The 24,389-nt window shown below is 48.8% G+C and overlaps 1 protein-coding gene across 2 annotated transcripts in view; it reads right to left on the bottom strand.

Annotated features, from left to right (window-relative positions):
- Positions 1 to 23,792, bottom strand: part of PDZD2 (PDZ domain containing 2) — a 309,850-nt gene extending 286,058 nt beyond the window's left edge. For both annotated transcript variants that reach the window (XM_084882595.1, XM_084882596.1), the window contains exon 1: positions 23,488 to 23,792. The gene's annotated coding sequence lies outside the window, so the exon portion shown is untranslated. The remainder of the gene's footprint in view (positions 1 to 23,487) is intronic.
- Positions 23,793 to 24,389: the final 597 nt, after the last annotated feature.

The following is a 24,389-nucleotide window of genomic DNA, read 5'->3' as shown; positions in this document are numbered from 1 at the left end:
AATAATTAGGAAGAAAAAATTTTTGAGCAAGGAGATGAGTTCCGCTGCAGAGCAAACATGCTCATTTCTTATACCCCCAAAAATGAAAACCCCATGTTCCTTCACAAGGTTCCAGGCCTGTTAGAACAGGAAGACGCATTCCATGATTGCTCCCTCTCTGGAAGGTTCTACACGCCTTCCGGCCTCTGCGTGGAGACTGAGGCTGGCTGGTTATCCTTCTCCTCCTCCTGGTCAGGGATGATGCCTCCCCGGAGGCGGCCTCTGCCCTGTGTGGGTGGCCCATCCTGAACCAGCATTTTTCTCATTTATTCTCCAGAAACGTGCCCTGAGAAACAGCTCCTGAAACCTGTTGGAAGGGTAGGTTCCTGAGCTGAGGTGGCCTGGAAGCCCCATGCTGCTGCCCCACCTCCAAAGGGCTGGAGCTCTCACCTCCAAGCCATTGGAAGGCTGTAACGGCCCCTGCCTCCCTCCACCATCATTCTAGGCCTTCCTTACCTCCCTCAGCTCCCATGGCAAGATTCCATTTCATCAGCAGGAGGGCCTCCTGTGGGTAATCAAATCCAATAAATAAAAATCTTCTTGCTTTGCCTTCCTATGACGCCGGAACGCACAAGTGCAAACTGAAATTGAGGGTTGAAGAGAGGCTTTTGGGGAGAAGTGGAGTTGGGAAGTTGGGAACACTGACTTAGCCCAGGGAAGGGCAAGGTGGGCTGGGAGGAGCGTTCTAGGGGGGCAGAGAGCGCATGTAACGGTGTGAGAGGCAGAGAGAGAGTGGTGCACTGGGAACTGAAATCAAGCTCAGGAGGAAGAGCGGGAAGGGAAATAATAAGAAGCAGCGACTTCCCCACTCCCAAATCCAGATTAGGTGCCTCTCTTCTGTGTATTGTCCTAATTGGTCTCTCTTGCCCACCCACCCCCCAAAAAAAGAAGTTCTCATCAGACAGTAGCAGAGATGGCCAGCCAAACGCCACAGTCCCACATAGTCCCCTCCCAGATTGCAGACTCTCCGTGGGCTGCTCCTCCCAGTCCTCTGTGCATCCAAGCAGGGCTGTGTGCTTAGTTCTTGCCAGGAAATGTGAGAAGTGATGTGTGCCACTTTCAAACCAAAGCATTTCAGAAATAAATGTACCTTCTCTCCCTTTCCACCAGTGGGACACAGAGTACACTGCAGTCCTAACTGTGAGGACGCAAGATGGAAGGAGCCCAGAACCTTGAATCACTGTGTGGAGGAGAGCTACCTGCTGGCAGAGGATTCTTGCTCTGGGCTTTGAGGTGAGGGAGAAAGAGTTCTGTGGTATAGTAAGCTACTAAAACCTGGGGGGTTAGCTGTTACAGCAGCTAACATTACCCTAATGCACAGACCAGGTAACCCTTACTTATTTAATTACTAGAGGCCCAGTGCATGAAATTCAGGCCCGGGTTTGAGCCTACATGGGCAGTAGGACATCCCTCTCACAATCCAGGACTGCTGGCTCCCAACCTCTTGCCTGCCTACCTGCTTGATTGTCCCTAACTGCTTCTGCCTGCCAGCTTGGTTGACACTTAACTGCTCCCATCCCAGCCCAATTGCCCCAAATGCCCTACCCTTCAGGCCTGGTCCCCCTCCCTTCCCTCTCCCCCCCCCCCCCCGCCCCCGCAGGCCTAGTCCCTTCCAGCTACCCTTCCCTGCAGGCTTGCTCCCCCAACTGCCCTTCCCTGCAGACCTGGTCACCCCCAACTGGCCTCCTCTTCCAGCCCAGAACCCCCTAACTGCCCTCCCCTGCAGGCCTGGGTCCCCCCTAACTGCCCTCCCCTGCAGGCCTGATCACCCATAACTGCTCTCCCTGTTGGCGATTTTGTGCAGCCATCTTGTGTCCACATGAGGGCAGCCATCTTGTGTGTTGGGGTGATGGTCAATTTGCATATTAACCTTTTATTAGATAGGATAGGTAACCTCTTCTAGATGGAGGGAGTCCCTACTGTGCTACAAGCATTTAGGATAGTAAATAAACATTAGTTGAGTGGAAATAGTCTATTTGATGAGAAAGAGGGCCTTCCCAGTATCCCTGAAATCCCAATAAAGAGAATTCTTCTTACTTTGTCAAAGGCCAGTACATGCATGCAGGCATACACACACGCATCTAAGTTTCTGCACCAAAGCCACACAGAGTTGATGACAAAACCTGCTCCGGTTGTCTTGTGATTCATATGACAGCAGAAACCATCCTAGAAATAACCCTTGCAGGATTCTGTTCCCCAGCATGGGTGTCTATCACACAGAGCCAAATACCGCAAGAGAAAATTGGAATAGGAAAGAAAAAGTCATCAAGGAAAATAGGCCAGATTTCTCATGATCTCACCCGTGAGTCAGATCTGCGTTTGGGATAACAACTAACCAAGTAGACTAGAACAGTCTGTCTGCAAGATGTCGGCCTGCCAACTGCAACAGCACAGAGAAGGCACACTGCTGACATTGACTTAAAAGGACAAATCTAGTGCCCTTGTTCCTTCCTTTCTCCTTCAAAAAAACACCCCAAGGTGCGGCAGCCTCCTATTTAAAAATAACTCTCTTGGCCGAAACCGGTTTGGCTCAGTGGTAGAGCATCGGTCTGCGGACTGAAAGGTCCCGGGTTCGATTCCGGCCAAGGGCAGGGGTGTGCAAGAGGGGGCTGGTCGATGTTTCTCTCTCATCAACGTCTCTGGCTCTCTATCTCTCTCCCTTCCTCTCTGTAAAAAATCAATAAAAACATTAAAAAAAAAAAAAAACTCTCTTAGCAATTAAAATATAATTAAATAAACACACACAAAGCACCGATTGCCTAGTACCTGCACCTTGTCATGTCGGAAGGTGGGAAAAAGTCCTACAGAAGAGTGTTTGCTGTGTGACACTTAGAAAGCTGCCTCACCTCTCTGGGCCTCGATTTGTTCATTCACAAAATATGAGATTAAAATTGATGATCTCTAACAATCTACAGAAGAAATAATTGTCGGTAGAAAGGAAACTGAATTTTTCATGTCTTGCAAATTTTTTTTTAATATTCATGGAAATGATTCCCAACAGAAACAGTATTTTTTATGGGTAGCTTAATTTAGGGAAATGCATTCGCTTAAGACAGAACACGAGGTCCAAGGCATTGCAGACACAGTGGGTCTTGGGTAACAAGAGGCAGAAATAGGATGATTTGTTCTCAAGTAACAGGCAATAGGTGGACTGTTGAGCTAGGACTGTGTCAGGACACTTTCTTTTAGAGATAAAGGGAACTTTAAGAATCATTAAGCACAACTGCTTCATTCTAAGTGTGGAGAAACGAGGACCTAAAGATGCTATTGCCAAAGCTGATCAGTGGAGGTACCTGGGCTCACACTGTGCTGGCTACCGGCCTGTTCCTCTTTTCACTCTGCCCCCATCCTCCCTCCCAATCCTGCTTGGCGCCTCAGACAAAGACAACATTAACCTCTGTGCCCCTCTGAAAACTCTCCCTGGAAAAGGACCCACAGAGGAGCTAGCCATTCTATCGAACTTGAGGCTCGAGATTGCTTGCTGGATTTTAATTCCTGAAGCCTCGCCTAACCCTCAAGCCCACGGGCGAAGAGTGCTCTCTGAGAATTCAAACAATAAAGCTGGGATCAGGTGAAAGAGGGAGAGGTAATCGCATACCTCAGAGTAAGAGGATAAGTGCTGCTTAGAGTTCTGGGACTGGCAGCGACCTAGGGCTATAAAAATAGCCTCTCACGGGCTATCACCAGCCAAGTCTCTATAGCTTGGATTTCAGGTCCTTGACTCAACTGTCCCCTTGGACCGTGCTCCCACCCAGGCACTGTCCTAGACGGATTGCTTCCCATTTTGATACTTATCTGCAGTTTGAATCACATCTCTGGTCCTTCCAGGACAATGCAGCAAAGGCAGAAATGGAAATGAGGTAAACAGTTGCTCATATATTCTTTCTCTACCTCAGCCAACCCTCTCCCTCCCTTTCAAGTTTGTAAAAGAAAGCCCAGGATTGCCCCCTTCAGCATCTGTCACACAGCAGGATCCTATTTTAGGCAACCCAGGGCCCCTGGAGCTGGGACCTGCATTTCATTAAAGGCGGTTCTATGGAAATGGAAGGGTAAACCCCTTTACATGCGTACCTTTCTAAGCCTCTGGGAAATGGACGTGGTGGCCTATAAAGAAAATTGCATCTGATTATTAGGATTGCTAGTTATAATAATAAAGGGGAAGGGTAATAGGCCAATAAACATGGGGGCATCGTTAAGAAGAACGTAAGCTCCAAACTTAGTTAAGCTCTGAATTTAAAAAAAAAAAAATTGTTCCTTCCTATTACCCTAAAAAGGTCTCCTGTGCCAATGAGGGTATAGAGCCGACTACACTCTACTGAGCTGAAGTCTGTTTCCGATGCCAACTGGAAGGCAGTGGCTCCACAAAAACGGTGGGCTCTGGGGACAGTGGACCTGCCGTGGGAGCCTGGCCCTAACACTGACTGCCCAGCTGGGTCACCTCAGAAACATTACTTGACCCTCTGAGCTGCTGATTCCTCATCCATAAAATTGGGCCAATCATCTACTAGGAAGCAGAAGTGAGATGCTGTGGACAAAGTATACAGGAGGGACTTACTAGCTGTTGAATTAAATCTCAAGAGTTGGCAGAAGCATGAGAAGCCACCCAGCCCAGTCCTGCCAAACTGGTCCCAGGCTTGATGCCTGCAATGAAGGGACGCTTCTACCCCTCAAGGCAGTCCACGCCACTCTGAGGCTGTCATGTCAGAAAAAAATGCCCAAGCGTGGAGCTGTATCTTCTTCCCTTAATCTGAATGCTTTGGCTCTAGTTCCAGCTTCTGGACCAGAAATGCTAGTAAGTCTTAGCAGCCCTGCATAAGAGAGCCATTGACATGCTTTCCTTGGTCATCCACTGGGTCTCCGTGGCAAACCTCCCATGTGCAGGTTGACAGAAGCACAGAGAGGTGAGGCATGAGTCCAGAGTCCTTGGGGCTGGTTCCAAAGGCGTGCCTTTGGCCAAGACAGGGAACAGAGGAGGAGCGGGTTTGCATGGGAAAGGTGACGAGCTTTGGAGTAGCAGAGGTGGAGACAGTAGGCAGACACTGTACATGGGAGTCCAGAGCTCAGGAGGAGGGTTGGAGTAAAGGTACAGATTTCGGAGTGATCAGTACATAGGTGGGGCTGAAGTTGACATGGGTCTGAAATGCCCTTGGGCGGAATAAGAATATCAATGTGTAAAAGGCAAAGCATAAAACCCAATAAAGAGTGGAGGGAGATATAGTTGTTGTAAAATAGGATGAGGGCATGTGATAGGGGGTAGGGGAGCTGGGGGAAGGTCAATGGGGGGAAAAGGACATATATGTACTACTATATGTAAAACTTTAAACAATAATAATTTTTTTTTAAGTTGTTGCAAAATAAATTAAAGGGCTCCATGGACAGGAGCTCAGAGGAAGGTTAAGACAAAGTGTGAACTAAAGAGGTAGGAAGAAAACCGGAAGAGAAGTGTTGTCAGAGAAGCGCAGAATGGTGTCTCTTTAAGGAGGACCTGGGCAGCAGCGTGGACTGAATTGACTACCGAAAAGCCCCCCCTGGATTTGGCTCTGGAGGCCACTCATGTTCACAGGGAGGGCATTTCAGTGAGGGGCTGGGAATGGAACTCAGAATGCAGTCCACTGAGGAATGGATGCGAGATGAGTGAAAACAGCCGAGACAGACCACGTTTCCAGGGACCGGGTTGTTAAGGACATAAAGGCAAAGGGGTCTTGCAGAGGGGTGAGATTTACAGATGGCGGAGAGGAACCGAGGATAGCCAGGGAGAGGGGAAAATGCACGGATCAAGCATGATAGTTAAACTGAGCCTGGAAATAAAATGTCTGATGAAAAGAGGGACGTTTTCTCAGAGACAGGAAGGAAAGAGTACATGCTGGCTGTGGAAACAGTTGGTAAGGGAGGAAGCAGAACAGAGGGCTGTCCACTGATTCTCTCTGCGTAGAAAACATGAAGGTGCCAGCTTGGAGGAAAGAGGAGTTAGAATAGTCCCTGGGGGGAGGGGGTGGCATGGGAAGGTGACTGGGATCCCGTGAAGAGACTGTGCACCTGTCTGCCAGTCTGTGGGGCTGATGAGTTTAGAGGCCATTGTTTTATAAGTTCACCGATAAGTAGGGTTTTTTTTTCACTCACAGAAATGCTTAGCAGTCAGGATACCGGGTAGAAAATGGTTGGACTTATTTGGTGTAGAGATTCTAGATGGTGGGGAGAGCAAAGGAGGAAAGATTTAGGGAGTTTAAAATATTAGCAAATGAGCAGAGAAAGCTTATAGGGTGTGGGCTGGAAGGGGTCGGCCTTGGAAGGCAGCTATGATCTTCCCTGCAAATCTCTCCACTACCTTCTCCATCCTGGACCCCTGCCTCTGGGTATGCTACGTTAGACCATGCATTCCTGGAGCAACATAGGGTGGCCAGAGGTGTGGGACTGGTGCAGAGGGTCAGTACTCCGTTTGGGGGCCCTGCCACCTGGCCTTTTCCTCAATTAAATCACGTCACAGGGTTGTACACACTGATCACATGAACTTTACACACAAAGCTCTCCATGAAAGCGGGTTCCTGATGATCCTGTAATAAACGTGATGATGATGATGATGATGATGATGATGATTATTTCTCAGACAGGGCCTTCACTTGAGTACCTTGGCTGACTCTTGCGAGTCTTGGCCTAGGCTGGGAGTCTATTTTGGTTCGGATTCTGGTGTGAAATGAGGTCACTGTGCTTCCCAGATCTGGGTCATGAGCAAATGGGATAAACATGTCACCCACATTTTTATTCAAGTTGATAACAAGATGGAACAGGAGCAGGGTAAACCCAGTGGCAAATCGGCACTGCTTCTCATGCTAGAACCTTCTCTCTGAATGGACATCCACCCATCAACCCCTTTGCTCAGGCATTTAGCCAGCTGGCTACAGATCACCAGGTGCTGCTACTGTCCCGTCCACATTTCTCCATCTCACCCACAAAGACGTCCCAAGGGGCCATCCAAACACCTTGCTGAAAAGTCCAGATACGCTGTGTCAACAGCTTTCCCATGATGTGCGGGGCTGTAACCTTATCCCCATTGGATACAAACACAATGAGCTTTTCTTTGCTGGTGTCTTGTACACCTACGACCAGATGGAAATCGGTTTATGACATTTTGCAGCTTTATACCATTTCCTGTCTCACCATGACATCACTTTTCCCCAGGCCGGAGCCTTCAAAAGGCCACAAAGGTGCTAAGAACTTAGTTTCTAAACCTTCCTCCTACTCCGGTGGATCAGGTTACCTGATTGCCAGGCTGCTGAAATGAAGAAAGCTAGCTTGCTAATGAGACCAGAACAGAAAAGCCCTACAACAGGGAGGAAAGGGCCCCACGAGGTGGACCCACTCTGCCTCGTCTTAGAGCTTCCTCCCAGCAGCCCTAAAAGGCAGTTTAAATCATATTTCCTTGAACCTCATTTTGGAAGAAAAAAAAATCCAAATATGATTATACCTGAGCTTCCTTGAGAATGTAATTTTCAAACAGGGTGCTGAAACCTTAGGATTTTAAATCTTACAAGATATGTATTCAGTTGCCTTTTAAAATGAGAAAGATACAGAGCAACAGTGAACCAGAGTGAAAAACGCCAGGGTGTTTATGAAGCATGTAATCCCTAATTACACCGAGGGTGACACCCCCTTCTGTAGGCAACACCCCTTAGATGCTGCCGAAACATTCAACAAGGAGTTTAAGCAATTCCTCAGCAGCAGACAGTAAACAGCTGCTGAGGACACAGCGGTGACAGCATGGTCAGGAGCCTCGGAGAGTGTGCAGTCCGGTCTGGGTGGGCATCAAGAAAAAGAAGGCACTTCCTGCCCAGGCCAGGTGGCTCAGTTGATTGGAGAGTCATCCTGTACACAAAATGCTATGGGTTTGATTCCCAGTCAGGGCACATACCTAGGTTGTGGGTTGTGGGTTCCATCCCTGGTGGGAGTGTGTACAGGAGACAACCAATCATTGATTCTCTCTCCTTCCTTCTCCCACCACCCACCCCTCCTAAAAAAAAAAAAAAAAAGGGAGGGAGGGAGGGAAGGAAGGAAGGAAGGAAGGAAGGAAGGAAGGAAGGAAGGAAGGAAGGAAGGAGAGGAAGGGGAGGAAGGGAGGGAAGAGAGAGAGAGAGAGAGAGAGAGAGAGAGAGAGAGAGAGAGAAAAAGGAAGAAAGGAAGGAAGGGAGGGAGGGAGGGAGGGAGGGAGGGAGACACTTTCAACAAAAGATTCCTCAACCAAAGCAGCATGTGCTGGATGCCAAGTGAATGTGCCAAGCAGTGTGTGCACCAGACAGACAGTCCAAGGAGCTGCCTGCTGGAGGGGGGACAGAAGGGGGAGGACACTTTCCAAGGGGAATGAGAATTCTCCTGGATCTTAAGGGACGGACAGAATTTAGGCAATGGGTAGGTGGGCATTCTGGGTGGAGGGTGTGGAATAAATTGTACTGCTCATGTAGATGTAAGGAGTTTAAGCTGTATCCAAATACCCTTTTATTTTCCAAACATAAATACAAAGAGAAAAGCCTTATGTTCACCTGGGAAATTAATAAGGAAAACACTTGACGCAATATGGGGTCTGTGCCTCCCTACAAAGTTCAGACAAGTTCATGCAGAAATGAATGTCTACTACATTCCCTCTAATGAGATTCCCCGATGAAAACCCTAATATGCTATTATACACAGCACAAATTTCATTAAGTGATCCTCTGCAATTTAAGTCTTGAGACTAATGGATTTTCTAAGAATGCAACAACATATGCCACAGAGGTAAAATGCAAAGGAAGAAAAACAAATAGTGGTTTGAAACCCTGGCTCCACATGAGAACCACCTGGGAGCATTCAAAAAATACCAAGGCCCGGACTGTACCTCCTACTAATTACATCCCAATCCCTGAGGCACCAGCATTTCAATGAAAAAACACCAATGATTTTAATTCATTCTCTCATCAAATATTTTGAGTGTCTATTTGCAAGCATTGTTCTAAGTCAGGGATCCTCAAACTTTTTAAAGTGGGGGCCAGATCACGGTCCCTCAGAGAGCTGGAGGGCCGGACTATATGAACTACTAATTCCTACTGTAACACCTCGGCTGCGCTCACTGCCCAAAAAACCTGGCGGGCCAGATCAGACTCCTCTGCGGGCCGCATGTGGCCCGCGGGCCGTAGTTTGAAGACCCCTGTTAAGTGTTGAAGATACATGAGTGAATCAAAAAGAACACCCCTCCCCCCCCCAAAAAAAATGCCTTCAGATGCCAAGACCGGTTTGGCTCAGTGGATAGAGCATCGGCCTGCAGACTTAAAGGTCCCAGGTTCAATTATAGTCAAGGGCTTGTACCGTGGTTGCGGGCACATCCCCAGTAGGAGGTGTGCAGGAGGCAGCTGATTGATGTCTCTCTCTCATTGATGTTTCTAACTCTCCATTCCTCTCCTTTCTTCTCTGTAAAAAAATTAATAAAATATATTTTAAAAAATAAAAAATGCCTTCAGAATTTACATTATATAGTGGGAAGATCAGGCAGGAAAGCAAAGTATGTCACTAAAATATATGTTAATAAAACTGACAAGGTGCGAAGGAGAAAATGAAGCAAGGAAGGAGACAGAAGTCTCAGGCTGAAGTAGTGACATGGAAGATTTCTCCGAAGGTGACATTTGAACCAAGACCTGAAGGAAGTGAGGGAGCAACTCAGCTACATGAAAGAACCTGCCAGGCAAAGGGAATGGTGGGTGCAAAGGCCCTGACCAGAAGCATGTCAGTATGGCCTGAGCTGCGTGGGAAGGAATAGAGATGAAGTCAGAGAGGGAAGGGCACTAGGAAGGGGCGGAACACTGAGGCCTGGTAATCTGTGTAATGAGGATGGCTTTACTGAGTGAGATGGAAAGCTACTGGGAAGGTTTGAGCCGAGAAGTGACAGGATCTGATTTCCATTTTACTAGAATCATTCTGGCTGCTCTGCTGAGAACAGACAGGGAGAGAAGAGGCAAAGCAATAGCAATTGAGCGATTCCTAAAATAGTCCGATTGAGAGATGAGGAGAGTTTGGATAAGGGGAGAGGTGATGAGCAATGGTCAGATTCTGGGTATATTTTACAGAACTAACCACAGACAAATCATCTGGAAGGGGCAGGATGGGAACTTGGATTTGGACATTAAAATCTGACCATTAGGCGTTATTCAGTGTTATATCACCTGAATTCAGTTCAGGTTCTCCCCACCCGGACATGCCGGTCGGACACTAGTTTCATTCATTTAAAAAACTTTCATCAAGGATCTACTATGGTCCAGGCACCACCACAGGGGCCTGAGTCACAGCATTAAACAGACATCGTCTCTGCCTGGAAGAACCTTCGAGACTAGTGTTTCTGAACCACAGCTGATACCAACTCAAGGGGCGGCTCCAGCTTCACTGGACTACAGTTCACACCCCCAGCCAAACCCACCACAGAGATGTTGCCCAGATTCACTCAGGCCTAGATATCTATCTATCAGCCGATATACCACGGGATGCAGAAGCATACAGAAGCCAAAACAGCAGGGTTAAAATTTCAAACAGCAGTTTTTACACAAGATGGAGGTTACTGTGCTTCAATGCTTAGCCAGTTTCAAGTTTCCATCAAAAGTGGGCTCACTATGTTTTGTTTTGTTTGTTTGTTTTTTTAATATATTTTATTGATTTTTTCAGAGAGGAAGGAAGAGGGAGAGTTAGAAGCATCGATGAGAGAGAAACATCAATCAGCTGCCTCTTGCATACCCTCTACTGGGGATGTGCCCACAACCAAGGTACATGCCGTTGTTTGGAATCGAACCCGAGACCCTTGAGTCTGCAGGCTGATGCTCTATCCACTGAGCCAAACCACTCAGGGCATATATTCTTGAAGGAATGCTTTTTTCTACTGTTTCTTCCCTATCCCCAAAAACAGGAGTATAATTTGATACAACTGATAGTTCAAGACGATCAGAATTTTATTTTTATTCTCCATGCACAGAACATGAAATAATATACACATATATACATATGTTCACATTTTTCTCCTCTGTGCCATGTGCTAAACAAATATTATTTGAATGAAAAAAGACTAAAAATAGGCAATGAGGACAAAATAAAAGCTCTGAGAGAGACCTGAGCATCACTGATAAGACTACCCTCTTTCAAATGTTTGCTGAGCTTTCGTATTTTTCAATGGTTCTGTGGGAAGCTCCCTACCTCCTGTTTACAGGACCGCCATCGCGAGCAAAGTTTGCGTGCTGTGTCAAAATGAAGATGGGGAAGGGCACTGGAGAAAGAGCTATAAAAAATAATGAGTACAACTATCCTAGTTCCAGCACAGACTGTAACCAATGGTGATCCAGGAGCACTTCTTGATTGTGGGGGGAGGGACAGGGAGAGGCTCCATTGTGACTACTCCTCTGTCTTCCTGTTAGCAGGAACAATGAGCAGCTCCTCTTTGGTTTATGCTAAAAATAAAGGAGACTGCCAATGAATGACACTTTACATGCACAACCCTCCAGGTAAAGTTCTGGTTACCATGGCAAACCCCACTCATGACAGCAGAGGCAAAGCGCATGATGTATCAAATGGCCAGAGTCCTGCCTTCCTGCAGGAAAGGGGCTATAGTTGCCAGATACACTCATCCGCCGCTATAGCCCTTTCTATGAGTAAAAGCCCAACCTATACTTGTGGGCCTTGGCCATTCTCACCATTACTCTTTGCCTGGAATAGTAGTCTTTTGTCTGATGTTTACTTCTCAGGATGCTGACGTCATTCTCAAGATGGAACTTATTTTTAAAAAGAGGTCCAACAACAGGGAAGGAAACAAATAGTGGCTTTCTCCTTCTCCCCGGCCTACCACCGTGGCTGCAGTCCCTCTGAATCCCATACCTGGCAAGAACCTGCCCCTTGGTGTCTGCCATGACAGGTGATGGAAAAATGGACCAATCTTTGAGCAATGCCTAATGGCGAGGATCTTGTACCAACTGACCTAAAAATGTGCTCACCCTAGTTCTCTCTCAGCTGGGTTAGAGATGTGGAAGCAGAAAAGACAAAACTATATAAAAGTGCTGGTGTGTAAGGAAAAACCAGGAGGAAAATCTGACGGCTTCTTATGAATGCAAATAAATTCCACTTTTGAATATCAGGAGGCAACCTAGTCATCTCTGCCTTTCCTTGCAGGGTTCGGGGAAGAGGGTTTAACCCATGCAGTCTCCAGCTGGATCAGAAAAGTCTTGAGCCTAAATGCCCAAGTGGAGAAGAAAAAGAAATGAACTTCTTAGCTTCTCAAGTCTAAGCCCCAGGGCCACGTTTGCAGAGAAACAGTGCATTTACAACTTAATTAAGTATATTTCTTCAGTGTTTTAACAATCCGTGTCCTGGGTTTATGAGCAGGAAAATGAATTAGAAAACTCAGGCTCTGAGCTGTGTAGGGACTTTGGGGATCCTGGGCACTGTGGCTCCTCCACGTTCTGTGTGGAATAATAGATAAGAACACAAGCCTTCCGAAACCGGTTTGGCTCAATGGATAGAGCGTCGGCTTGGGGTCTGAAGGGTCCCGGGTTCGATTCTGGTCAAGGGCATGTACCTTGGTTGCGGGCATACCCCCAGTAGGGGGTGTGCAAGAGGCAGCTGATCGATGACTCTCTCTCATCAATGTTTCTAACTATCTCCCTTCCTCTCTGTACAAAATCACTAAAATATATTTAAAAAAAAAAAAAAAAAAAAAAAAAAAAAGAACACAAGCCTATGAGTCAGAGAGATTAGGTTCAAATTCTTGCTCCAACTCTTAATAGATGTGTAACCTCAAGCAAGCAATTTAAACTATCTGAGCCTACTTTTCGTCGTCTAGTAAGTGCTCAATCTGTTCAATGGCTACTCATTGAGTGCCAGGCACTGGACAAACAGTGTGCCCTGCTTTGATGGAGCTTACATTCTGACAAATACATCAAAACTTCATTTTAAACAGAAAGAATGTGAGAGCATGCCTGGGGTGGCCGTTTTCGATTACATGGTTGTGGAGAAGGAGGTCTGAGAAGGTCTGGGGAGAGAAGCTTCCCAGCACAGGCAGGCCCTACCAGGGCATGTTCCAGACCAAACGGACAGTGTTTCTGGGCACAGAGTGTGATCAGTGAGTGTAACAGAGGAAATCACTGGCGATGTCGTGGGCTAGGGCAAGGGGCCTGAGTTGTATTCAAATAGCAAAGAAAAACCCCAGTTTTAAGCTTGGGAAAGACATGACCTGATTTTTGTTTTAAAAATTCATCTTTAAGTTTTCTAAGGAGAAAGGACTAGGGGTCAAGAGTGCTATCTGGCCGAAACCGGTTTGGCTCAGTGGATAGAGCATTGGCCTGTGGACTGAAAGGTCCCAGGTTCGATTCCGGTTGGGGGCATGTAACCTGGTTGTGGGCACATCTCCAGTAGGGGGTGTGCAAGAGGCAGCTGATCCATATTTCTCTCTCATTGATGTTTCTGACTCTTCCTCTCTGTAAAAAATCAATAAAATATATATTTTTAAAAAGAGTGCTATCTTTAAAAAATAAAATAAAATAATAAATAATAAATAAATAAAAAGAGTGCTATCTGTAGACCCAGTTAGAAGACTGCTGCAGGAGGGGTCCAGGGACAAGTCACTGGTGAATTCAACTAGGGGGGCTGCCAGGGAAGAGGGAGAGGCTGGACTGGAGGAAGGGCCAAAAGGACTTAACAGATTTAGTTGCAGGGCATGAGGAAAAGAGAAGAATGAAGGGTGGTTTCTAGGTGCTGGAAATGAGCCTTTGGGTGGATGTGGTGCCATTTACAGAAAGAAGAAGGAAGAGAAGGAAAGAACTAGCCTAAGGGAGAAATACCCAGGATTCCATTTTTATCATGCTTGGTCTGAGAAGCCGACCACACGCCCACGTGGAGACTCCAAGTTGGCAGTGGTGTATATTATCTGGAACTCAGAGGAGTGGTCAAGGCTGGAGACATAAGTTTGGGAGATAACAGGGCATAGAGGTAGGTAATGCCTTGAGGCAGGTGAGATTCCCCTAGGAGGGAGAAGACCCAAGGTCAAGTCCTGAGGCAACATCATAAAACAATGACTATTAGTTGTTATTTTCAAGACACTGGGAAGACAATGTTAGTTAATTATTGGTATCAGCATCTCCTTATCCATTTATCTACCCACCTATCCCACCATAAACAGCCCTAGCTGTTTTGGCTCAGTGGATAAAATGTCAGCCTGTGGACGGAAGGTCCAGGGTTCTGTTCAGGTCAAGGGCATGTACCTTGGTTGCAGGTTCCCTCCCGGCCCGGGCCCAGTTCAGGGCTCACGCAGGAGACAATCAATTGATGTGTTTCTCCCACATTGATATTCTTTCTGTATTTCCCTCTCTCTCTTCTACTTTCTCTAAAAATCAATGGAAAAATATTTTCCATTGAGGTAAGGATTAAAAAAAACAACAACCCATAAACAATCATAGAGCACATTTATTTATTGAGAGGCAGGAAAGAGCAGTGGTTGCAAATGCAAATTCTAGAGCCAGTCGCTGTATTTAAACCCCAGCTCCTCCAACTCCTGTTATCTTGGAAAATTTGCTCAACTACATTGCACCACCACTTCTCCACCTACAAAAGGAGATGTAATAAGTTGAATGGTGGTCCCCCAAGAGATGTCCGTGTCCTGGTATGTCTGAATATGACCTTATTTGGCAAAAGGGTCTTGGCGGATCTAATTGCCTGAAGAATCTTGAGGTGAGATCAACCTGGGTTATCTGGGTGCCCCTAAATCCAATGATTTATAAGTGTCTTTATAAAAGACACACAAAATAGTGACACGTGGACATAATAGAAGACACAAATGCATAAAAGAGAAGGCAACATGAAGACAGACAGAGAGGAACAGCCACAAGGAATGTGCAGTTACCAGAAGCTAGATGAGGCAAGGAAGGATCCTCCCCAAGAACCTCCACAGGGCGCATGCCCCCACCGACACCTTGAGTTCAGACTCCTCCAGAACTGTGAAAGAACAAGTTTACGTTGCTTTAAGCCACCACCATGTTGGTGATAATTTATTATAGGAAATGTATATGGAAATAATAACAATATGCATCTCATCGTTATGAGAATTAAATGAGTTAATATATGTGAAGTGTCTAGACTAGTTCCTGCCAATTAGGGAACATTCAAACAATATTACTTTTTACCCATGTACTGGACATTGTGCTGGATCCTGAAGAGTATGTGGAGGAGGCAGGTCCTCTTCAGAGACCCTCAGGATAAAGATGGCACCCAGGCAGCTGAGCAGGAGAGAGACCAGCAGGTGCCAAAAATTGCTGAATGCTGCTCCCCAGCAGTCACCAATAAAGAAATTAATAAGCCTCACATCTGCTCAGGTTTTTAAAGACAAGTAGTGGGTCCAGAGAGGGGTTAATGCAACCCTTTACGGTTCCTCCCTCTCCTCGCACCATCTCGCCGCCTGCTCTCTCATGGGGATCCATGCTGCTGAGGACACTCAGAGCACATTTTCTGGAGACAGCTGTCTCTACTTTGAGCCTAATGACATTGGGAATAACGATGACCAGGGCGGGGTAGGGCTGGAGAGTGGGCAGTGACGAACCGTGGAGGAGGGCGATGCAATTTTGTATGCTGAGTGATTTTGTAATAATATTTGCATGGCTACTTTAGCCTTGGAAGTTAATATTCTTCACCGAGAGACCCATATAGCACAATCTAGTTTTACCCAAATATCTATAAAATACACTTTGCCAAAGCGGGTAGGGGGCAGAATCCAACTGAAACACAGCTGAAATCAGACATTTTATAAGTGTCCATTGGCCAACGCACAAAAATGTAGAGTTTATTGACATCTTGCTTTACTACACTTGGCTCCATTTTCACCTTCGTAGGTGTAACAAAAAGAATCTTTCAAACACTTGAAGAGATTGTGATTGCTGTATTTGGTCACCCGCATGCAAATATAAGCAGGGTTAGGAATAGGTTAATGTTCCTGGTGATGAAGGGCCTTACTGGGTGTTCAAACTTGTACACAACAACCCAATGTAGTATAACTAACCTGAGAAGCACAGGCCTTGCCACCCTCCAGAAACAGAGGCTTCTGGGATACGGGAATTACAACACTACCTGAGGTTGTGCAAGCAAGCAGGACAGTCAGGTCCCATGAGACAGGCATCTTGTAAAGTGTTGGCCTTTGGTGAAAAGGACAAAAGAATGGTATTTATTCTGTTTCCCCCTGGGTACGGCAATACCTCATTAGGAGTGAGGTAGCCAAACAGGATCCCAAGGGGTCCCAAGAAAGCAGCACTCCCAGGCCCCTTCCTCTGGATGCCCAGAGGCCCCCCTGTGAAGCAGCCCAGTCCCCCACCCTCTGCTGCATCCACCATACCTCTCTCCCACCCGCTCCCAGCACACTGCTAGTCCCTCAGCAGGCAGGTCTCAGCCAGGCACCCAAGTGTATTTCCACTGCAAAGTGTGGCACTGCTCAGGGAAGGAGTCGAATTCTGCATTGAATCACTACGTCTTTATTTTTAGCAAAGCAAGATGCCACTCTTTGGCGGCCAGGACAAGGGGGGTTAGGGGGAGAGTTTGAACTCAGATGATTAAGTTGAGATAGCAGAGTTAAAGTCTAGTGTACATAAAGCCAAGTACTAGAGGGGTGCAGGTGTTGATAAAAAAAAAATAATAAAAATAAAGAAGTCCATCCCCCCTTTCCGGCATGGCTTCGTGGCTGAGTGTTGGGGTTCGATTCCCAGTCAGGGTATGTGCCCAGGTCGAGGGCTCGATCCCCAGTCTGGGGCATGCAGGAGGCAGTTGATCAATGATTCTCTCATCATTTATGTCTTTTTCAATCTCTCTTCCTCTCTGAAGTCAATAAAAATAAAAAAATAAAAGGAGTCCATAATATGCTCAGGTCAAGTCCATGTCCACGCCTGCTACAACTTCAAAAGCCCCCACCTTCTGTTAAGGACCACATAGACTAGGGGTGTCGAACTCAATCAGAGAAGGGGCCAAAATCGAAAATCCAGCCTAAATCGCGGGCCGAATGGTTTACTGAACAGTCATAAACTGACAATGTCATAAACTGACAGCGGAGTGCAGTGATGACAGCGCGGTGCGGGCCACATTGCAAGGCCTGGGGGGCTGGATTTGGCCCTCGGGCCTTGTGTTTGACACATGTGACATAGACCATGGAAGCCTCATCTCCGGAGACTATTCAAACACCCCAGGTCCTATCTGGAATGAACTGAATTTCCTTCAACCTCAAGGCAAGGAATGGACTGGATCCTTCAGGGACTTGCAAATCCTTAAGAGTTTGCAGGTTTTTGTTGTTGTTTTAATATATTTAATTGATTTTTTTACAGAGAAGAAGGGAGAGAGATAGAGAGCCAGAAACATCGATGAGAGAGAATCATCGATCAGCTGCCTCCTGCACACCTCCTACTGGGGATGTGCCCACAACCAAGGTACATGTCCTTGACTGGAATCAAACCTGGGACCCTTAAGTCCGCAGGCCGATGCTCTATCCACTGAGCCAAACCAGTTAGGGCAAGAGTTTGCAATTTTTTTACCCTCATGTGGATAGCTAGGCATTTCAGGCTGCTTCAGACAACAAAACTTCCCTCTTCTTGCTATGATTTTATCTAAAGCTTGAGACAATAATGTGTGTGTGCAAAATTAGTCCTCTTTGCTGTAAATCAGTTCCCCAAACCCCACTTCTCCAAAACCTCCTCATGCGTCCTAGAGTCGTTTAGGAGCCACAGAAATGCTTTAAAACCTACAAACAAATCACCTGAGAATAAGTTAATCAGCCAGATGTTCAACACTCTCTGGTTTCATTGGATGGCTTCGAAAAAGGGAGTTAATTCTTCAGTTTCTGATTTTCTGCTCGCTCAGTGTGTTCGTGTAGGTAATGCACGCCTCAGGAAGCCAGCAGGCGCTCTCGGAATGGGGATTGTTTCCTGGCCCGACTGAGAAGGCAGGGTGGAGAGGATGCAGGGCATGGGCAGGAGGCCACAGCCAGGGGCAGGCGTCTTCCCGGAGCTGGAGAGACTTAAAAGACAAATGTGTCTTCTCCGCACACTTAGTGCCTTAACAAACCATCTCTCGGCTCCGCCGCCTTATCAGACCACAAAGGGCCTCTTCAACTATTGAATTTTCAAACCGTAAATGCTCCCAGTGTTTTCTTGAACACATTTGCAAATAGAATGCAGAGCTCTTTGGATCCCAGGCAATTCAAGTCTGGACCAGCCGACCTATCTGGCTTCCAGTCCTGCCTCTGCCCAGAACTGCAGAGCCCATGGGAAATATATGCTTTCCCCATTCTCTCTCTCTCTCTCTCTCTCTCTCTCTCTCTCTCTCTCTCTCTCTCTCATTTCCCCCCCAGATCTACAATATGGCTATTATAAGATCTACAATATAACATTTTTAAATGCCATAAAAGGATCTATCATTTTATATGCAACCTATGCCTAAACCCAAAGGACAACATAATCTGGACATAGACCAGTCAGGTGGAAAATAATTGGAGAAGATACTTTTTCCTTAAAAATCTTTTTCTTAAAACAAAACAAACAAACAAACAAAAAAAACACCACAAAACCCTGCACATAATCCCCTGATATCATTTAATTTGGCACACTCTATTGAATGTTTACTAACTCAAGCTAAGTGCTCCTTTCCTCCCCTCTTCACTAACAAGTGAGAATATTAATTTAATCTTTCTAGGTTTAATCATAAATGTATTAATAAAACCAACAGGACACCCAGGTCTTTCATTCTTCTTCACCCACATGCACCTTGTACAACTGCCATGAAAAGACAACTGAAAATTGTGCTTTTGGTTCCAGCTGTCCTGGAAGGAGGCGAGCTCAGCTTCTCTGGGCCGCAGCTTCCTAAGTGCAGGAATTAGCAAGTGTGAATGCTTCGCCTCTTCCAAACCACAAAGGAGCCAGGAGGCTGGGCAGCCTCCGCCAGCTCTGAGTGCTGGCAACTTGACCTTTGCATAAGACAGGGGAGTGGAATGCAGATGTATCCACTGAACCAAGCCAACAGATAGAAGGGCAGACATCGGGAAAGACTCCTTCAAGGGGAGGCCAGGCTGCTCGGAGCAGTCCAGTTTTTCACCCAAAGCTAAAAGAAAGCATTGGTTGGGTCCACTAAAAGGCCCTGCGTCCAACTGAGCTGTCCCAGACTTCGAGAGAGGCCAATTCATTTCTCAGCACAGAGTCAGAGGGACCACCACCACGTACCACACATTGTTATGGAGGGGTGTGCACACACCTCAGTACCTCCTTTCATTCCTCCTAAGGACAGCCCTACTGTACCGGTTTTGCACATGAGGAAACTGAGGCTGCAGAATTGTGAGTGACCTGGCCAATGACAAGTTCTCAATTGGGCTAGATTCCAGCCCAAGTCTCTGACCTCAACTCCAGATCCTTCCCTTCCCTCCGGGCTGCCTCCGCTGGTGCCTGAGGGCCGTGCCTGATGCCAGGTTCACCTCCCCTGACTGACAGCTGCACATCTTTTCCCAACACTCCCCCAGGATGGTGCAGTGACCTCCCCTCCCAGCAGGTGCTCCTCTAGTCCCAAGACCACCAATTTTTTTTTGCCAAAGCCGGTTTGGCTCAGTGGTAGAGCGTCGGTCTGTGGACTGAAAGGTCCCAGGTTCGATTCCGGTCAAGGGCATGTACCTTGGTTGCGGGCACACCTCCAGTAGGGGGTGTGCAAGAGGCAGCTGGTCGATGTTTCTCTCTCATTGACGTTTCTGGCTCTCTATCTCTCTCCCTTCCTCTCTGTTAAAAAATCAATAAAATATATATTAAAAAAAAAAGAAGAAGAAGAAGAAGAAGACCAATTTTTCCCGCCCCTCCCCAGCACTGCAGGCTCCATCCAGGCCTCCCCCAAACTTGGCTTCCCTCCTACCTTCCCGGGAAGGCAGATGCCGGCTTCTCTTCCCCTGCACCTGCCTGGCCTCTTCCCTCCTAAACGCTCCTTATCTTGTCTCCATTCTCTCCCACTTCTCTTTTGTTTACCACACATGCCTGGGAGGGGGGAATTGGGGCACTCTCCTGAATAAACCTTCCCACAACACTACCACCTCCTCCAGCTATTCTCCAACTCTGTTTAACTGGCACACTTCTGGATCGTGTCTATACCTCCACTTGGACTGACTTGGTATCACTCCCTCCTTCGTCCCTTGTTACCTGGCTTCCATGACCATCCTTTACAGACTGCTCTCAGTTTCTGTCAATGGCCTTTTCTCCTCCTTCTCCTCCTGGGATGCTGGCCCTTCTCAGACATCCCTACTTGCACCTGTCCACCTGCCTTCCTCAGGGGTTTGCCTCCCTCGCATCCTACTTGGTACTGTGGAGACACTTTAGGTCAGAAAAAAGAGGTTAAAATTCTCAAGGTTCCATGTTAGCCCTGTTAAGGAGAGTCAGCCTGTCTTGGGGTTTGCCCTGGCCTTTTGTGGGTTCGTCTTCTTTAGGATGTTTCCCCTTGTGGCCGGTGTAGTAAGAGGGACCTGGGGCCACCTTCCAACAGGTACACCCCCCTCCCACCTGCTCTGAGTCACTTAGACCCACATGACCTAAGACGAGGGAGCACCTACTGCTCTGTGTTATCCTGTCTAGTGCACCAGGCCTGGCACCTCCAAGTCAGAGTTTGGACTACACCCTAGAACACAATTAGCCGGAGGTGGAGTCTGGAGCATTGCCTCTGCCTCTCTCCCTGTCTAACCTGAGTTAAGTTGGTGGGCAACTGGGCATGAATAAGAAAAGGTCTTAAAGAAACAGCAGCAGAGCATCACGAGGGTGCGAATGGGGCTCTGTAGTAATGGTCCAAAGGTAGAACTACTCAGCGTCTCTTGGGAGAGAGGCCGAGAATTCACAGAGGAGGAGGCCCTTGAGCAGGATGGAAGAATGGGGGAGAAAGGACAGTCCAGGACTCACCCTCCCACTGCCACCCCTGAAAAACAGCATTGCAGAGAGAAAGACAGGCCCCGATGTTGTGAGTGGGGTGTGTGTTGTGGGGGGCCATGAAAGGAAAGAAGTTTGAGGAAGCACATAGGATTTAGAATTTATCCCACACAGGTCTTGGGAGCCACAGATAGGTTTTACAAGGAGACACAGTCAGCAGACCTGGGTGACTGACTAGCTGTGGGAGGAGTGAGAAGTCTGAAAAGATCTCTCCCTGCTTCTGGTGTGTCCTGTTGTGTTGAATGTTAAAACTCCAAACTCACTATTCACACTGCTAACCTGTAGGTGATCTTTGTTCTTCTCTCCCAATCCAAGCAGTGCCTACACGTCAAGTCCATGTCTGATGAACCTGTTCTTCCTTCCAAGCCTGCTGCCACCCCAGGCTTAGACCTCCATCCTCTATCTTATTACAACAACCTTCTCACGAGGCACCACACCGATCATCTCTCCCCAATCCCATTTTAATATTTTCTGGAAGAGATCAGATTAATCTCCCTAAAGCACGTGGCTGATCATGCTAGTCCCTTGCTCAAAAATCTCAAATAGTTCCCTTCCAGCTACAGAGCTAAGTTCCTCCAAGTTTTTAGCTCAGTCTCTTTTTCCATCATTCCCCGAAGGGCCACAGCCTACCTGAGGATCCACCTCTCAGCACGCACCTGACCTACCTGGGTTCTCCTCCACAAAGTCATTCTGATGACCTCAGTCAAAAGCGAGTCTGTCTCCTCCCTACTCCTCGAATGTTTTATTTAGACCACTCTTCAGGTGCCTTACTCATTGCATCATCCCTTCATTCCTTCATCCAATAAACACAGGACACTTTATATGGCACACATGCACTGGTTTGGATCTGAGCTCCCAGGACACTTACCTCCCTTCTCCGGAGAGACTGGAAGTCTGACGACAAGGAGGGAGCCCCCTTTCCTCTCTGTGTGCCCCCAGAACCTTTAGGCCCCTGTGCACAGCAAACCGCAGGTACTCCCAAAATAAATAGCTTGAAATGAATAGAGAAATTACCATGTTTCCTTAAATAGTAAACTGCCTTAAGTGCATGCAAAATCAATGTCAATGATAAGAGATTTAAAGTATGATTCAATATTTTTTTTTTCCAGGAGCATATTAACAATGTCAAGGGAGGTGCATTTATATACTTTACAAGGTTCTGATTCTTCCTCTTAGCACCTGTCATGCCTTTACTCCTACATCTCTCCCTCCTCCCCATCCACTCACTCCCAGTGGTTCCTGGCCCATTCTAATGGAGGAGGAATTGATGAAGCTGGAACCACCTACAGCCACAAGTGTGTTCTGAGACATTCTATTGCCCCCACCAGCAGCCCTCCCATAGCGCACCTGACACCCACCCAAAAGTAAGACCAGAAAAGCTGGCCCTGGAGAAATACCAGGGCCTTAGAGCTCAAGTCCAAGTCCAAGGCAGGCTGAGTGTGGGATGCCCCACAGGGGAGGGACCAGCAGCACTGACGGTCCAAGGGGGGCTCTAGGTAAAAGCAGATCCAGGTATCACCTTCTGCAGCCATTCTGCCCCACCTCCAGCAGCTGCATCATGATTCCTTGAGGGAAACACATCCACCCAAGGCACCAAGAGGCAGATGCCCAGCCTTCCTGACCCATCACTCCACCTGCAGTCCCAGCGCAGGCCTGCAGCTCTGGAATGCCCTCGCGCCTGCTCTTCCACTCCCTGCCAGACCTTGTCCCTCTTCACACTCAGGGTCCCTTATCAAGATCTCTGCACCGACCAGAGCTGCTAAGGTCCGGCTTCTGGCAAACCCCAGTCAAGGGCTCTGGACCCTCCTCCTTACTCAGTCCAGCACTGCGGGGAGGCAAGCAGCCCAAAGTCCAAAAATGCCAAGCAAACCCAAAGAAAGAGAGAAGGGGGGGCGGCCAGGTCTTAGGAGGAACTCCACTTAAGAGGGAGAACAGGATTTCCCCATCAGTACATTCCCCATCTCCCTGGAAGATGCCAATAACCGCCCCAAAGACGCCCCCTCCCCACACTCCCCTACCCCGCCAGCCCCTTCCCCAGGCAGGGGAGGGGGGGCGGGCGGGCAAGGTGTGAGGAAGCCGGAGGTGGACCCCATGCAGTACCTGAGACCAGCGCATCTGAGTGCCTCTGCCCCGGAGGAAAGGACCAGGCGACGGCCCAGGGATGGGGACACGAAGCGCAGGGGCTCCGGGCCCGGCCCTAAGGGTACCCATCAGAGCGTCCTGGCTTGTCCCGCGGTCCCGACCCGCTCGGACCGGCCTCTCCCCGCGGCCGCAGCCGGTCCTCCCCGCCCCCCGCGCAGACACCAGGGGAGTTAGCGCCGCCGCGCACCCCGGGACCCGGCTTCGGCTCCCCACCCGCCGCCCGGCCGCGGCGAGGATCCCCGCACCGGGATCTGTCCCCAAACTTTCCCCGCCGCACGCCGTCCCGGAGGCGGTCCCTGCGCCCCCAGCCCCGAAGCTCAGGTCCCCGCCGCGGCCGGAGGTCCCTCACCTGCTCGCGGCCCGTCCGAGGTGCCCGCCGCTGCCCGCTCGCCCGGACTCCGGCGCCGCCCGGCGGGACCCGCGCCGCTGCCGCCGCCGCTGCCACCGCCGGTGCCGCCGCCGCCGCCCGGAGCTGCCGCGCCGCGTCCTCCCGCCGCCCAGGGAGCGCAGTCCGGTCCCCGCGGCCCGGGTCCCCGCAGCCCCGCGCCCCGCGCTATCCGCTCCGCCCGCCGGGGCCGCGCTCGGCGGTGGGCGCCCGCTCCCGGCTCGGCTCTCCCGGCCGCGCGGCGCCGGGGATGCACGGAGCCCCTGGATGGGCGGGGATTCCCTCCCACTGGCGGACCGGGGGGCGGGAGCTCCCTTCCCGGAGTGACAGGGGCGGGGGGCGGGGATTCCCCGGCTGGAAGGACCAGGTGGGCGGGGATTCCCCGAGCCCGGCGCCCCGCGGGCAGCGCGCTCCCGGGATAAACCCGGAGTCCCGGCGCGCCGGCTTCGGAAGCCGGTGTCTTGGAAGGAACGGATCCCAGGGAGGTGGCAGCTCTCAGAATTTCCAAATGGCGGGGCTCTGGGCGCCATCTAGGTGGAGGAGGAGAGCGAGCTCGGGGGTTTTGGAGTTGCTTGGCCACAGCACCGAGAAAAATGCCAGCTGCTTTATAAACGAATGAATGAATGGGGCGTGGGCCAAAGAAGATGGGGTGCGACTAGCCACTCACCCCAAGCCACCCTTGGGCTCGGCCTTTGGGGTGCCAAAGTATATTCGACCTGGTATGAGAATTGGGGGGAGTGGGGAGAGGGAATCTACTTAAACACTCCTCCTCCCCCCCCACACACAAACATACACACACACACACACACACACACACACACACACACACTCACACACAGTTAAGCCCCAGAGGGAAATCTTCAAAA

The sequence above is a fragment of the Pipistrellus hanaki genome (assembly GCF_964339955.1).
Source record: "Pipistrellus hanaki genome assembly, chromosome: 4".
Classification (NCBI taxonomy): Eukaryota; Metazoa; Chordata; class Mammalia; order Chiroptera; family Vespertilionidae; genus Pipistrellus; species Pipistrellus hanaki.
The sequence above is the reverse complement of the archived record's forward strand: the minus strand, read 5'-3'. Positions and strand labels throughout refer to the sequence as shown.